General features: G+C 43.6%; 1 protein-coding gene and 1 long non-coding RNA gene across 3 annotated transcripts in view; both read left to right on the forward strand.

The window, feature by feature from the left end:
- The first annotated feature begins 1,989 nt into the window (after positions 1-1,989).
- Positions 1,990-3,757, forward strand: LOC135174954 (uncharacterized). Its single transcript, XR_010302155.1, has 2 exons — positions 1,990-2,063; positions 3,212-3,757. It is a non-coding gene; the product is annotated as an uncharacterized LOC135174954 (long non-coding RNA).
- Positions 3,758-15,558: 11,801 nt separating this feature from the next.
- Positions 15,559-16,226, forward strand: part of USP6NL (USP6 N-terminal like) — a 155,793-nt gene continuing 155,125 nt past the window's right edge. Inside the window, exon 1 of one of the 2 annotated variants that reach the window (XM_064142662.1) lies at positions 15,559-15,960. The gene's annotated coding sequence lies outside the window, so the exon portion shown is untranslated. Of the gene's footprint in view, positions 15,961-16,118; positions 16,224-16,226 lie in introns of those variants that run through there. The other variant, XM_064142666.1, reaches the window with a different exon arrangement.

Below are 16,226 nucleotides of genomic sequence, written 5' to 3' on the forward strand. Positions count from 1 at the left end.
GTCTGGATCAGTCTATAGGAGTAAAATTACAGGGACATTAGGAAAGTAAATCATGTTTATTACAGGAGTGCCTAAGGCTGAAAAAGTAGGAGGCTTCCTGCCACAAGACACTGTACTCCCTGCTCCAAAAAAAGATCAGAGCTGAAGAAAATCAGCTTAATGCATATGTAAAAGTGCAGGCTGCAATCTGACAGCAAGTATGTAGGTTATGTAGTATTTTGGTGATGTAAGACTTGTAAGGAGAATATGAATGGAAAGAAGAGATACTGAAAAGAGAATTGTTGGAGTAACGGGAGTGGAATGAAGCTGATGAAAGGGATTTTTGAGCACAGGGGCTGGAACAAACTACCACTGAATGTGGATGAAAGTCGAGCCAGAACTGCAGAATGGCTCTGGGGGAGGTTGTCACTCTTCCCTCAGCAGCTGCTCTCGTGGCTTGCATTTTCCTCATCTGAGACCTGGTTCTCTGAGAAATGGGGATTGCTGTCATTGTAGATGTCAGCTGGAATATTTATAGTTGTTTTTTAGTCTTTCTGAGACTTAAGCAAGGAAACACAGCACAAATGGAGGGACATACACAGTAATGTGTTGAAAATACTGGCACAGATCCTCAAGTTCAGGAACTGAAGCTAGGTATCCACAAGCTAAATTAGAGCAACTCTAATGCTGGTTTTAAATATAATCTGGCTGCCCACAGCCTTCTTGATAATGTGACACAGAAAGAGAGGTTTTTTTGGTGCCCCCTTGCTTCTTCACAACATCAGCTCCAGGCCACCTCAGGATTTGTCCTCCACTGAGGGAATTCTGTTACACATTGAGCTGTCTGTTTCTTCCATCTGCTCCTATCTGCTCCAGCAGGGATTAGAATATGCCTTGAGGAATCCCCAATTTCATTTTATAGCTTCACACTGATTCACTATAGGACAGGGTTCAGATATGAGGAATGTTGCAGGCTGTGAACTGTATCCTGCTCAGCTGCACACCTACGGCTTCCACTCATTTGTGAAAAAATGACTGACATGCATCCAAGGGGATAATTTGGTCCTTTTCCTGTTACTAGACCTGCATGACTTGATACTGCTCAGAAATAGTTTTCTGGCTTTTGGAAGCCTGTCATTATCATTAGGAGACTCTGCTACTCTTTTGATGAAGACTAACACTCCTCTCCTTATCCTCAAGCCCAGTGTTCTCCTTTCAGTTATGTTCAAACGTGACAGCTAGGGCAAACCACCCCAGTCTCCTTTCTTTCTATGGACAGGCAATCTGTAGTTGCACTCTGTTCAAGATTCTGAATAACCCAAAAAGCATGAAGTTTTGGACCTATTTCTTTGATCCAAACAATTCCTGTCCCCAAAAGAATATCAGTGTCCAATCTTGCAAAGAAAGTAGTAATGAACTATTTTAGTACATTTTAAAAAAGCTATAATTAGAAATTTTAGGTATAGCTGATCCAGTTGAGGGTAGGAGAATGCAGTGGCTGAGCCCATCTCAGTGTGCATTCCAGTTATGTTTTCTGTGATAATGTGATTGGGAAGAGGATAATTACCAGCACTATCCAGTGTGAACACAGGAGCAGATTTGCAGTGCTGCCTGATTACATGGTATTTGTCTAACACTCATCACCATTGTATGAGAAGGCTTTAATTAGCACTGAAAACGTTTAGTTACATGTACCATGTCTGGCAAAAATAGATGATGAGCCTGATGGTTCTTACACTGCATTAAATACAAGTATTTAGACCCACACAGGCACACAGTGTCATCACCTGAGCACACTAAAACTTACAAACCCCTGGTTTTCATTTGCAACAGAAGTATCAAGAATCATTAAGATTGTTACTGTATCAGCACTGATTTTGATGTTAAGATGACTGAAAGTATCAACTATGCAGCAGATTTCAATGCATGGTAAACATTTCCTTGTCAGTAAGGATGAATAATCACAGTGTGGTTTATCTATTCAAAAATAGATAATCAGCTTATAATCATGAAGAGGACAAATGATCCTGATCTATTTCTACAAAGGCAGATCCTGTTCTGGCATCTGAACAGCTGAGTAGGAGGTATGTATACATTTAAAGACGAGACACAACACATGCAGAGCAGATTCCTGTGTTATTCTGGTTTATATTCAGCTCTAAATGCAGTTCAGATTACATTTTACAAACCATTTACTTCTCTCCATTTAGTTCATCAAAGTTATTCAAATCTGGATTTTAAACCTGTGTTTCTACAAAGTTGACTCGAAGCAGATTCATTTCCCTAATGTAAAGGTGAGACTCAGCACACAGATTAAGACACCTAAATTTAGGTGTCTGCACGTAGCTGCTTACATGTGACCTAGCTGTTGTAGCTCCCATCGCAGTCACAGGATGTACCTATGGCTGGTTAGCTTGACAGCACTCAGGATTCACTGACTATTGATCAGATCACTGTAAAGGAAGCTTAGACATTGTGGTGGATTTACCTTGGCTGGTAGCCAGGTGCCCACCAAGCTGCTCCATCACACCCTTCCTCACTAGGACATGATGGGGAGGAAAATAAGAAGGAAAAAACCTTGCAAGTCAAGAAAAAGGCAGTTTATTACAGCAAAAGTAAAGGCTATGCATAGAAGCAAAGGAAAAACTGTTATCAGGAGTAGTGTGGCCAGCAGGACCAGGGAAGTCATTCTGCTTCTATACTCAGCACTGCTAAAGCCACACCTTGAGTACTCTGTCCAGTTCAGGGCCCTTCAATTTAAGAAAGATGTTGAGGTGCTTGAATGTGTCCAGAGAAGGGCAGCAAGGCTGATGAGGGGGCTGGAGCACAAAGAGAGGCTGAGGGAGCTGGGGTTGTTTAGCCTGGAGGAGGCTTAGGGGAGATCTTACTGCTCTCTAGAACTACCTGAAGGGAGGTTGTAGCCAGGTGGGGGCTGGTCTCTTTCTCCTGGGCAATCAGTGACAGAACAAGAGGACACAGCCTCAAGCTGTGCCAGGGCAGGTTTAGGCTGGAAGAAGTTCTTCACAGAAAAAGTGATAGACATTGGAATGGGCTGACTGCAGAGGTGGTGGAGTCATGGTCCCTGGAGGTGTTTAAAAGGAGACTGGATGAGGCACTTAGTGCTATGGTTTAGTTAATTAGAAGGGTTGGGTGATAGGTTGTACTCGATGATCACAGAGGTCTTTTCCAACCTCGTTAATTCTGTGATTAATTCTCTACTTCACATCGGCAGGTGAGGCTCAGCCGCTTCCTGGAAAGCAGTACACAGAATGGTTAGACCAGAAGACAAACACTGCCACAAAGACTGCCCACCAGCATGGGAAGCCCATCAGTGTCAAGGCACAGCACATATCCATGGTTTGTACCAGCATGTTCCTCCCCACAGAGTAGCTACTCCAGCACAGGAAGACCAGCAAAGCAAAGCATGTAGCCATTATTTGCATCAATGTGTTCCCAGGCTCAGCAAAATAGAGAAGCAGTGCAGACAACAAATACTCTGTGTAACCTGCACAGGTATTGCTGTCCTGAGCTGCATGCTGGTGCAAAAAAAAAAAAGACTGATGGGTTGACCCTGGCTAGGTGCAAGGTGCCCACCAAAGCTGCTCTGTTACTCCTCTCTTCAGCTGGACAGGGAAGAGAAAATGTAAGGGAAGTTTGTGGGTCATGATAAGGACATGGAGAGATCACTCAGCACTTCCTGTCATTGGCAGAACAGACCCATCTTGAGCAAATTAATTTAATTTATTACCAATAAAAATCCAAGTAGGATAATGTGAAATAGGTTTTATTCCCATTTTTCTCTTCCTCTTTACCCCCAGAGGCATTGGGAATGGGGGTTGGCATCAGTTCATCACATGTTGTTTCTGCCACTCCTTCCTCCTCAGGGGAGGGGCTCTTCACATTCTTGCCCTGCTCCAGTGTGGGGTTCCTCCCACAGGAGACAGTTCTCCACCAACTTCTCCAGTATGGCTCCTTCCCACAGGCCACAGTTCTTCATAAACTGCTCCAGCAAGGGCCATTTCATGGGGTGTAGTCATTCAGGAAGAGTCTGTTACAGCGTGGGCTGCCCACAGGGTCACGAGTCCTGCCGGAAGCATGCCTAAGCATGGGCTTCCCATATGGTTGTATCTCCTTCAGACATCCACCTGCTCTGGCATGAGGTCCTTCAAGGCCTGCAGGGAGACAGCCTGCCTCACCATGGTCTTCACCATGGGCTGCAGGGGAATCTCTGCCCTGGAATCTGAAGCATCTCCTTCCCTTCATGACCCATGTGTCTCCAGGGTTGTTTCTCTCACATAGTCTCATTCCTCTCTCCATCTGTAATTGCTCTTACATAGTAACTTCTCCCTTTTCTCAAGCATGTCACCACAAAAGTGCTACCACTGTCACTGGTTGGTTTGGCCTTGGCCAGTGGTGGGTGTGTCTTGGAGCCAGCTGGCATTGGCTCCACTGGACATGGGGGAAGCTTCCAGCAGCTTTTCACAGAAGCCACCTCTGTAACCCTGCTGTTACCTAAAACCTTGCAATGTCAATCCAATACAGACACATTAATGCCCTGTTTGGTGTCTCAAACTGCAAACTGAACCTGATCTCAGGCATTTATGAGCCAGGACTTGTGAGTAATTTCCCAGTATAATTGATTAAGAGCTAGCCAGTGAAGCTTAGAGCATGGTTAATCCAGTCAGCTGTGTCTGTTTTATAACAAGCTGAATCATGCCCTGAACAACTTGGAGTAGCCTTCCAGCAACCAGAATGGAAGCCCAGACACATAGTTTACATATAGGCACCTACACAGCAGATACTTGAGGTTAAATAAGATTAATCCTACTTTGGGTGACTGTGAGATGAGGAGATCCTCTTCTCTGATTTCTTGCATGGTGCAGTCTGTAGAGCTGAGTTCAGCAGTCTGTGGGTAAGCAGGTTCACAAAAAAGATGGTCAGACACACTTGTGACCATGCTCATCTATGGCTTGCCTAGAGACTCAGTACATAGAATCATAGAATCAACCAGGTTGGAAGAGACCTCCAAGATCATCCAGTCCAACCTATCCTCCAGCCCTATCCAGTCAACTAGACCATGGCACTAAGTGCCTCATCCAGGCTTTTCTTGAAGACCTCCAGGGACGGTGACTCCACCACCTCCCTGGGCAGCCCATTCCAATGCCAATCACTCTCTCTGGCAAGAACTTCCTCCTAACATCCAGCCTATACCTACCCTGGCACAACTTGAGACTGTGTCCCCTTGTTCTATTGCTGGTTGCCTGGGAGAAGAGGCCACCCCCCACCTGGCTACAACCTCCCTTCGGGTAGTTCTAGGCAGCAACGAGGTCACCCCTGAGCCTCCTCTTCTCCAGGCTAAACAGGCCCAGCTCCCTCAGCCTCTCCTCATAGGGTCTGTGTGCCAAGCCCTTCGCCAACTTTGTTGGTGATGTTGTGTACAAGCTGCACATCCCATTCCAGCGCACCTCCTCACCAACTTGCACAGGCATGGCTTTAGACAGAGAAGTGAGAATGTTTCTATTGCTTCCTGTGCTGTGAATGGTAGTTTTAACTTTCTCACAGGGTATCCAAAGTTAACATACCACTCATTTAAAAACCCACCTCAAACAAAATGTGTGATGGTTTTAATCTTACATACTGGGCTTTTCCCAACTCTTCCACAGAGCCTGAAAAAAGATTTAAAAAAAAAAAGTTTATGTAAAATAAAAATGAGGGGAGTCACCAAGAATTCCTTCTTCCCATGGGAAAGACTTGGGGGGTGACTGATGTAGGACACAACATGATTATGCTTCTCTATCTCAGTGCTGATGTTCCAGAACAGTATTATCAAGACAAGGGTGATGCAGTTTGCATGATGGATTTTCATCTTTGCATGGTATGTCCTGGATATATTTTAAGTTACAAATTGTGTGTATTTAATTAACTGATCCAGTGGATATTTTGGCCCTGCCAGAGGATATTTCTAAGCATTCTGTACCAACTCATTTTAGTTGCGAGACAGTACATTGAAATTACTCTATTTTCTGCATTTCCTCAAACAGATTTCACCCTTTATTTTAATTGAAGTGGGTGCAGCACATTGTATTTTCCATCACCTCCCCTGTTTCTAACTAAAATTCAACTATGGGTCAAATCCTTGGCTGGAAAGAGTGCATACAGACCAGGATCTGCCTTGCACAAAGAAGTTACAAAAACAGGATGTGTTCTATTTGACTAGGGTGAGCTTGATGATCAGGGGTCATTTTCATTTCAGACACATTTTTTTTCTCATGGTTTTCAAATATATTTTCTTTCTTAAATGACAGCAAAAATAAAATGCATTTTGCCAGCATTTTTTCTTAAGGGTCTCAAGGCTCTTTATGGGCAGTAATTTGCTAAATCTTGCAGACTCCCTTTATAGTGAATATATCACAACTTGCTTTATCTGCTTGCTCAGCTTTCAGGCTTATTCCTCTCTAGTGGGAGGGATGACCCTTGGTGCTTTCCAATCTGTAATTATTAAGAGGAGAAAAAAACACTGAACACTTTTATGTACAGCTTCTTTTCTGATGCTTGTGTTTTTCTTGGTTTGTCTTCCTAAACGGAAAACTTGGTAATGGGTTCCTCCTTTATTTCACTGGCAATGCTATGCTCGTCCCCTGGTTTTAACTACTCCTCAGTGAGCCCCTGGGTTGCCCTGTTCCATTCATTCCCCCTGAAAGGGTTTTCAAGTTTTGAAAGTTCACTTCAGGAAGATTTCATAATAAGAAGTTAAGGAAAATAATATAATCTTGCTTTAAAACACTTCCTTCCTCTGTTTTGCTGATGGATTATAACAATTCACAATACCATCTGGCCAGCAACTGGTACAGAACTTATTTTGGTTTAAATATATTTGTTTCTTTTGGTTGTAGAACACATAACATGAGGATTCCCTAACTGTTGCTGTTCTGTGATCAGACAGACCCAGGCTACAACATGAGAACAAGATGTGCCCAAATGTTTGGAACTGGGCTAGAAATAGCCTTGGCAAATGATCTTACAGTCTTGCAGTTAATTAGAATGGGAGTCCTGTAGTGGAGGGCAAAGTGCAGGTCTGAATTTTGAAGCTTTAATTTTCTAAAACTGGAAAAAAATCTGAAGATAAATCTAAACTGCTCCTTCCAAAGCAGAGTTTGTAGAAACTTATTCAGTTCATAGATCAAATTCAAAATGAGAAGGGAAACTGTTTTCTGAATCCATTTTTGCTACATCTCTGGATAAATGAAATATAGCTGGACAAGAACTTTTCATAAGCTTTCTATAATCCCAGTTTTGGGTTGCAAAAACAACTTGGGAAGTTGTCTGGTGCTCTAGACCCAAGTCTAGGAACGACACCCAAGTGACAAAGTAAGCATAATCCAGTTCTGAATTTGATCATGCACGGATTGGGAGCACGGTGGTGTGGAGAGGAAGTACTGCACCTGAGCCTCTCACCAGATCATCTGAAGCACTTAATGTATAAAGTGAGTGAGACTTCAGCCCTCCCTCCAAGCAGATTTGGAGTACACATGAATATCAGGCTACTAATACATGTTTTGAAGCCTGATCCAATGTGATTCCTAAAGCAGTGCCACTTCAGTGAAACCACCTCTCCTTATCCTACAGCCAAAGTTAATGTAACTCACTTTTGTGTTTCTGAAAAGAGTGAAAATGAAAAATTACTCAAAACAGTGTCCAGTCATTACAAATGTCTAGTGAATGTTATGGTGTGAATGTCCAAACTACTAGGCAATAGAGACTCACTGTCTGTCCCATGAAGAGATGCTGGTCTTCAGTGTCAGTGCTGCTCCAGCCATAACCTTGCTGACCAATGTCATGTTTGGTATTAACTATTTGGTACAGAGTTTTGGATCACCAGATTTTTCATACAAGCTGCAGCTGGATAACAAGAGGCAAAGGCTATCTTCACATTAATGACATGCAGGGTAAAGTTCTTATAGTTTATTTTTAGTTCACCAAACTCTTCTAGTCCTCAGATTTAGAATCTTTAAAGCTGTATACCCAACGTCTCATGATATTTGCTCACATGTTGCTTCATTTACTCATGCTCTTACAGCTTTCCTCTGAACTACAGCATATTGTAAAGCTGTGTCGTATTCTTTTAATTTTTACAGTGAAGGATTTCAAATGGAACCTACCATAATTAGATTACATGTAATCTCTTCCCATTTTGATCCTATTCTCCAGAGTGTTTGCAAAGAAGCTTACTTGAGTCTTAAATGCACAACTTTGAGTCATGCTGACGGTGATAATAAGAGAAGTGCACTCTTAGGAAAACATACTGATGTGCAGGACAAAGCCTTGTGAGTTTCTCAAGTGAAATAGGTTATCTCCTTTGGCAGTGTCCACTTGACACATGATTTTTTTAAACTTCTGCACAAAACCTATAAAGAATTGATTCAGAGTCTTTCCTTGTCCATTTCTCTTCTGAATCAAGACAAACTCTTTATTAATACCTGCTTGTAACAGGGTTTCCAAAGAGATGGTATAGTTTCTATGGAGATATCAACCTTTGAGATAAAGTGCAGTTTAGAAGCATTTTCAAACAGCCATCACCTTCCTGGTAGGATATTAAAAGAGACTGTGCATTGCCAGAGACAGCAAGCCTCATCAGGTCAGGGTAAAACAACATTGTAAGCCGACTGGCTCATATATCTCAAGGTATGTGTGCCCTTGCACAAATTCACTTTCCCCTCCTCCCAGTATTTAAGAAAATCCACCTTTCATGATGTTGGTTGATCTGAAGCCTGGTCAGATGGAATCCTGCTTATATAGCGAGGTTAGGGAATGAGAAGTAACTCCAGATGTGATAGTAAATTACTGTATTATAAGGAAATTTTGTGGAAAATAGCTTGTTATTTTGTGGCTGGCACCTCACTGTTAAAAATCTGTTCTTTGCCTACAAATTTTTGTGACAGGAGACAGCATATTTATACTCCAGATGTTTGGGAAGCTTTGCACTGCTTCACACCAGCCTTAAAGCCTACTCCGTTTGCCAAAGGTGAGTGATGCCTTTATTGACAATGATGGCTGTCCCTGGCTTCCTCTTAGGAAGAAGATGAGTAACTTGGTCCTAGTAAGAGCTGGTGTAAATACTAGCCTCAGCAGTGTCTGTGGCATGTCTTCTTCATAAGCCAGGAATGTGAATTGCCTCATGGTCTTGTATTTGGGCAATTTTATGGCCAGTTGTGCAATGGCCCTACCACGAGACATGAACTCAGATGCTTACAGGTGTGAAAGAGGGCTCGGCTTGAGAGCTCAGCCACACGCTAACTGGCTTGTTCTACTCTGAGGTTGTCATATAGACTTGGTTAGAGGAGAAATAAAGGGAAATTACTTCCGTTGCCCTGGCAAGCTGTTTCTACAGTTAGGGATTCACAGGAAGCTTTCACACTGCTTTACCCTAAGCAGGAGGCTGACCGAACACAGATGGCTCAAGGCAGAGGAGGAAGAATATGTGTAAAAGTCCAACTTGCATCCCCCACTTTGTATTTTTCTATATAAATTCTAGATGAAGTGGAGCTGGGAAAAGACCACGCTGCTGAAAAAACAATTATTTTGATCTTCACAAGGAGCTTTACCTGAATGAACTGAATATACCCCTTCTCCATCAGTCATTGATACTTCACTCTCTGCTTGTTTCAGCAGTAAATGGAAAAGGTCATAAAGATTTAACTGCTGCACTACATTAGATAAGTAATTACACCTTTTGCAGGAAACACTATCACAGCACAGAGCATCTACACATTTTATTATAGGCTCTCCTTTTCATTTGCTTGTAACTCAATGAAAATGTATCTCTCTGAGTTTCTTTTAATCTGTTGGTACCTAAGAAATGACTGTATTTCACTTAACTCTGAGTTACTTCTGACATTCTGGTGGTTACAGGTGAGTGATAATAAACTTTAATAGTGACCATGCTCTGAAAAATGACTCTATAAATACTGTCATGAGATTCCAGGTTTGTAGTCTTGTTTTAACTATGCCTTGGATCTTCAAAGTTTACAAAAATCTATCTTCCAACTACTGTCCTGGAAAACCACACTAAGTCACACAAAAGATGAAGCTAATGTTTTGTTTTGCTGTGCATCATTGCCTGTCAGGATGAATCCTCTGTTTTCTTATCTGTTCTATGCGCTACTTTTCTTTGATTTGCAAGCTGCATGATTCGAGAGAGGCTTCCTCTCTCTTTTATCAAATCCCTTCTCCTTCTGCTGTGGAAGCAGTTACCCTGAATCTGAATTTCAAATTCTTGTTAAGACCTCAATGTCATGTTTTAAACCCATCAGATGCTTCAGTCACATGTTTGTTCTTCAGCCAAGCTAACTTTTGCAGTTTCTATGCATGGCCATCTTGCATTATCTATCTAGTCAATATAAAAAGTGATCTCCAAGAAGTTATATGACATAGGATATACAGGTAAGGGACACGTTTTTGCTTTTGTGATGGTTTTCAATTAACTGAAAAACTGATGGTATTAAGGAGATGTTTTAAAAAGTTGATTTGTACTGTGTGAGGGTATTGATCTTTGTTCTAGGTGTACTTCATAGATAAGATACTGAAAGCTAAATCAACATTTAAAAGGAGAAAGAAATGGCAGAGCATTGGGGGAAGGGTTAAGGCAGAAGGAGGTGAATAGAAAAGGGAAAAAAATGCTAGAGGAGACAAAAATCTGTCTGGACAGATAGAGAGGACAGAAACAGCCCATTTCATCAGGCAGCAACAGAAAGCACTGCATATATTGCAGTCTGATTCCCACCAAAAGCTACCAAAAGCAGGAAGAAAACCCTGAATCAGTGAAACCTAAATCTCAACACAGCAAGGCAGACTGCAGACAATGGGGCTGAGTGGGAGCAAGCAAACAATCAGAACCAAAAGGAAACCAGTCTTTTAGGCAGCCAGAAAAATTACATCAGTAGGCAGTAACGAAGGGCAAACTGTCTTGCTTAGAGTCTTACTCCCATCCTTGCTTTTAACACATCCCTTCCTCAATATAATGCAGCGTTCCCACGTGAGATGGTTGTGTGATGCTGCCACGCATGCACAGGCAAACCTCCGACAAAAGCAGCAGTTCTGCAGAATCCTGGAAATACCTATGACACGATCAGGCAAGTGATGGACTAAAAGTAACACCTGAAGCACATCCACCTACAACTTTCATTTTGAGGAAAATAAACAAAAGCAAACCCAGCAGGTGGTACAGCTGCTGAGTACAGTTAATCTTATAAAATATTGATGTACTTCATGATGGTGGAAAGAATAGCCATCTGCTGCCCGTTGTTTGCAGTCCCACAAACACTTTGTATCAAACTAGACATTTGGAGTGATATCCTTTGGAATCATTAGGGTAGGTTTTAAAATTGGCAAGCCTCAGAGTTTCAATGGGGAATTGTTTGAATTTAAGATTAATAGACAGTTCAGACACCTGCAGGATCTTCAGACCGCACTCACTCTCAAGGTACATGGCTGTGCATAAATGGCTTGAAAAACACAGGAAAAAAAGTTTGCTCCTGTGCCCTAAAATCTGCAAGCACTAGTAGAAATGCCATGTGCCACAGAAAATATGTTTAAACACTACACATCGCAGAAGCTAAGCCAAACCTATAGCACAATTTGAAAAGGAACAGTCCCCAAAAGAGTTTTGAAAGCTCTTTATGGACTGATGAACTTCTAACTGCTGTCTTTTAGCTCACAGATGCATACTTTTGTCAAGTCAAACTTTCAGGGCTGCAGGCATGTCTGTGTGTGAATTTATATGTTTAGCCCATTAGGCTGCCTTAGGGATAGGCCACCAAAGCAAAGTGCTAAAGATGTCCTTGGAATTCCAGTCTGCAACAGTCAATTCAAAGCTTGGGCTTTGATTTTCTGTTGGTATTTGATAAGCTATTGGTATTCTGAAGCTTCACTCTCCCAAAGATTGCTGCTCTATCAATGACTTGCTGAGGCAGGTGACGGCACAAGCCACACGCACCACTATGCACACAACCCTACAGAGCTGTGTGCTCAAGATTTGAGAAGCCCAGAAAGGAAGAAAGAAGTTTCAAGAAGGAATCTTGAGAGGTCATCAAAATCACTCCCTTGTCCCATTGCAAGACTCTAGTCTCACAGGGTTGATTCAGCTAAGAAACACATTGATGCAGCAAGGGAAGACTGTTAAACCAGTCTTGAATAGAGAGAAATTTATTTCCATGAGATGTTGCTGTTAGTTAACTCTGCACATCTGCTTTGTGTTCTAATTTTTTTAAATGCTCTTCTATTGAAGAGAATGGATTTCATAAGCTTCATAGCTAAAAACAAAACAGAACACAAAGGGAAAGCACACTGAGAAATAATTGCTGATGAAATCTCATAATTTTTGCAATATGAATTATTCTTTTCCTTTGAAGTCCAGCAGGAAGGATTGCAATGTTACAGGGAACAGGATACTTTAAAAGGGAATGTTAATACTCTGTTCTTTTGACTCTTGGTTTGTAATATTGCTGCCAAATAACGTCAGTGGCCATGCTGAGTGCTCAGCATTTTGTGGTATAGCCTAAGTGCAAGCTTGAAAAGATGAAACGTTTGCGAAGTGTTCGGTACCTTCACTTCTATGGCTTCACTCACAGCTGCAGGTAGAGAGCTACAACACCTGAACTCAAACTTAGACCAGGTCATCTTTAGAGGTAACTGCTGAACATTGCCCGTCATTAACTGATATTACTAGTTCAGAATGCAATTTAATGAGAAAGTCTAGACTGTATCATAAATGTGATGCCCAGAAGAAATCCAGTTGTGCCTTACATTCCTCCAGCCCAAGTTCGCAGTTGGCAAGCAAACTGTAGCTTTTCCATGGGGAGAGCAGAGGGATCTGACACAGGCAAGTTTTCTGCCATGTAGCACATGCTGCTCATCCTACCTACATAGGGATGATGGGATTGAGAGCAGCCCTGCAGAGAAGGACCTGGGGGTACTGGTGGGTGAAAAACTGAACATGAGCCAGCAATGTGTGCCCACAGCACAGAAAACCAACTGCATTGTGGGCTGCATCATAAGACGTGTGGCCAAGAGGTCAAGGGAGGCAATTCTACTCTCCCACTCCACTCTAGTGACACCCTACCTGGAGTACTGCATCCAGCTCTAGAGTCCTCAACACAAGAAAGACATGTACCTGTTGGAACAGATCCAGAGGAGGCCACAAAAATAATCAGAGGGCTAGAACATGTCTCCTATAAAGACAGGCTGAGAGAGGTGAGGTTGTGAAGCCTGGAAAAGACTCTGGGGAGACCTTATTGTGGCCTTTCAGTATTTAAAAAGGGGCATACAAGAAAGATGGGGACAGTCTTTTTATCAGGGTCTCTAGTGCCAGGAGAAGGGGGGGTTAAACTAAACAAGGGCAGATTCAGATTAGATTTTTTTTTTAGTTTCATTTTTTATGCTAAAAATGGTAAACCTGTTGCCCACAGTGGTGGTAGAAGCCAACCCTGCAAGGATGTTGGACTGGAAGATGGCATTTAAAGGTCCCTTCCAACCCCATTCTATGATTCATGTGACATGGAAAGTAAATCACACTGGGAACTGCATGAAGCCAAGCAGTATGGGGTTAGTCGTCAAGCCTTAAAGGACTAGAGTTCTGAGGACAGTGTAGGTAAGAGAACCATGCTGAGGTTTGCCTGATTCCCAGGGCACGCTCCTGCAAAAACAGCAGAGATGCAGGCAAGGTCTGCTCTATGTTCTTGTGAGGCCACGCAGATCTTTAAGCATTATAAATGCCTCAGACTAAGAGCTGTAATAAAAACTGAGGTGTTGGTGGAAATGATATTGCAGCATTTGTAGGTGGGAGTAGCGATAAAACAAGTATGGTATCCCTGCCAGCCTCTTGGAAAGCTGTGATTTTAGAACTGTTCAACATCCTAGTTATAGTAGTGCAACAGGAAGCAATGGGCATATGGGGGAAACAAAAATGATGACACCTATTTCGAGAATGTATGAAATAGAAACGAGATGGTTCAGATGAAGTAAAGAGCTCCCTGTGGAAGACATTTATCTTAACTAATTAGCCATTTTGGGAGGGAACAAATCCCTAGCTAAAAGAAAAGTAGATGTGTTTTTGTGTTCCTACAACTTCTGAAGTTTTTAAAAAGGCAATTAAGCCTTGAAACTGGAAGGAGTCAGATCTGACCACAGTATCCCTCTTGGGATTTATGGGATACTGACAGGCTAGTTAATCACAATTATTTCTGAAGTGTATTGCAAACCAATACATATTTTCTGTTTTCTGTTACCCTTCCTCTGCACAAGGAGAAGAAACATTCAGCCAAAAGTGACCTGAGCTGCCACGTCATACTGCCTTTAACCATTTTCTCCTCCATGAAATGAATTTCATACACAAGCTTGCTCATACACGGCTATGTAGATTTTCTCAGAGGCAGATGTACTGATGTGTATTTCCTAGGTCAGGGATGACATTTCCAGTTTCTCCATAAGGAACACTCTTCAGGCTGATTTTAATCAAAAATGAGAGAGAACTCAGGACAGAAAGCTTATTAAAAATGGAAATACCTGTAGAGGAGATTTACTGATCTTTAGTTAACCAGTCGTTAACTCATCTAATCTATGCCAAGATAATGAAGCGATGCTTTCTACAAATTGGCATGTCTTTGCACTGCAAGACTTAGCAACATGTAATATCAGAGGTTGAAGGCCCCACAACTCATAGGGCAAATCGTCCAAAAATGCTTTAAATGGTTTAGTAGACTGTGCTAAATTCCTTGGTTACTGTTTGAAGAAGTTGAATGTCATTATTACACAAATACAGGACTGTTTAAAACACCCTAAACATTTACCAAACACTGTTCTCCTTTTGTATCATTACCCTATGTCCTTTGGTAAGTACATTTTAACCTTACATCTAAGGGAACATATTTTCTTACTACTCCAAATTCCCTCTGAACCACAATGGTTTTCTTTTTGAACCAGAGTTATGACAGCACTGTGGCATCTGAGAACCTCTAATCATCTCAAGTAGCTATTGCAGCTCTACGCTTCCTCCTTTCCAGTTTTGTTTGTAACTGGGTTTACGGCCCCATGCAAAGCACAGGGGTGTATATGCCTAAGTAATTTAGAGAGAGGGAGTGGAAGCATTCTGCTTAAGGAAGAGGTACAGCTGGGATCAAAGTCATCTTCCCTGTGATGTGTGCAGGATGTCTGGAGAGCTGCAGTGAGCAACCTGGCCTATCCTGTTGAATGCATTTTCACACCCAAGCCTGTGAAGTTTACTCACAGCTGCACCCCAACCCTCCAATATCCAGGGCTGTCGGTTTGCCAGAGAAAAACAAAACAGAACAGGATTTGCAGAATTAGAGTCTTGGTACTTCACACTGCACTACCTAATGGCCAAGATAAATCTGAGGGGCACAAGGCCTGTTTTGTGCTTTTCCTCCTTGTTTTGTTTCCCACAGGCCGACTGCTCCTACTAGGTGCCTCAGTGCTGTTACGTGGGCTCAACCTGCTGCTCCTGGGCAACCGGACGGGCAGATACCAGAGCCGGGTGTAGTGGGAGCAGGACTTGGTCCTGGGGCCAAATGCCTGAGCCTGGCCAGGCGCCCATCCCTACGCCTGCCAGAGCAGCTGCGGCCTCGGCAAGGTCCGGCTGTCCGCGCTGCCTGGGCACCAGCTCGCCGGGCGCTGCCGAGGCCTCGTTAGGAGCCCGAGATGGCGGCGGCGGGAGCAGAGAGCGCGGCGGGGTCAGGCACCCCCGCGCCGCGCCGCGAGTGCAAGATGGCGGCGGCGGGTCAGCCCTGTGGGACGGCGCCGGCCGGGGAGGGGCGGGGGCAGGCAGGGTTTCCATAGCGGCGGCCGCCGGTGTCACACCGGGGCACTTCCTGGTTGGAGGCTGCCGGTCCCGGGCCAGCAAGCGGGGAAGTGCCGCTGGGGATCAGGCGGCGGACGGAGGCCCCGGAAGGAGGTGGAAAGCGAGCAAAGGTAGCGGCGAGCTGGGGCGTCCGGCCATTGTGTGGCTCCCCGGAGCGGTCCGCTGGACCCTTCCCTCCCTGGGGCGCGGAGGAGGATTGGGGCGGGGGGGAGATGCCGCTCCGGACCTCTCCATTGAAGCGGATGGGGTGGGACCCAATTCCTAGAGAGCTGAGGGGAGGCGGACGGAACCATCGGCCCCGGGGGGAGCCGGGGCTGCACACGCCACCCGCGGAGCTGGGGAGGTGGAAGAGGCCGGAGCCGGCTCCTGCAGGGTA

The sequence above is a fragment of the Pogoniulus pusillus genome, chromosome 4 (assembly GCF_015220805.1).
Source record: "Pogoniulus pusillus isolate bPogPus1 chromosome 4, bPogPus1.pri, whole genome shotgun sequence".
NCBI classification, from domain to species: domain Eukaryota; kingdom Metazoa; phylum Chordata; class Aves; order Piciformes; family Lybiidae; genus Pogoniulus; species Pogoniulus pusillus.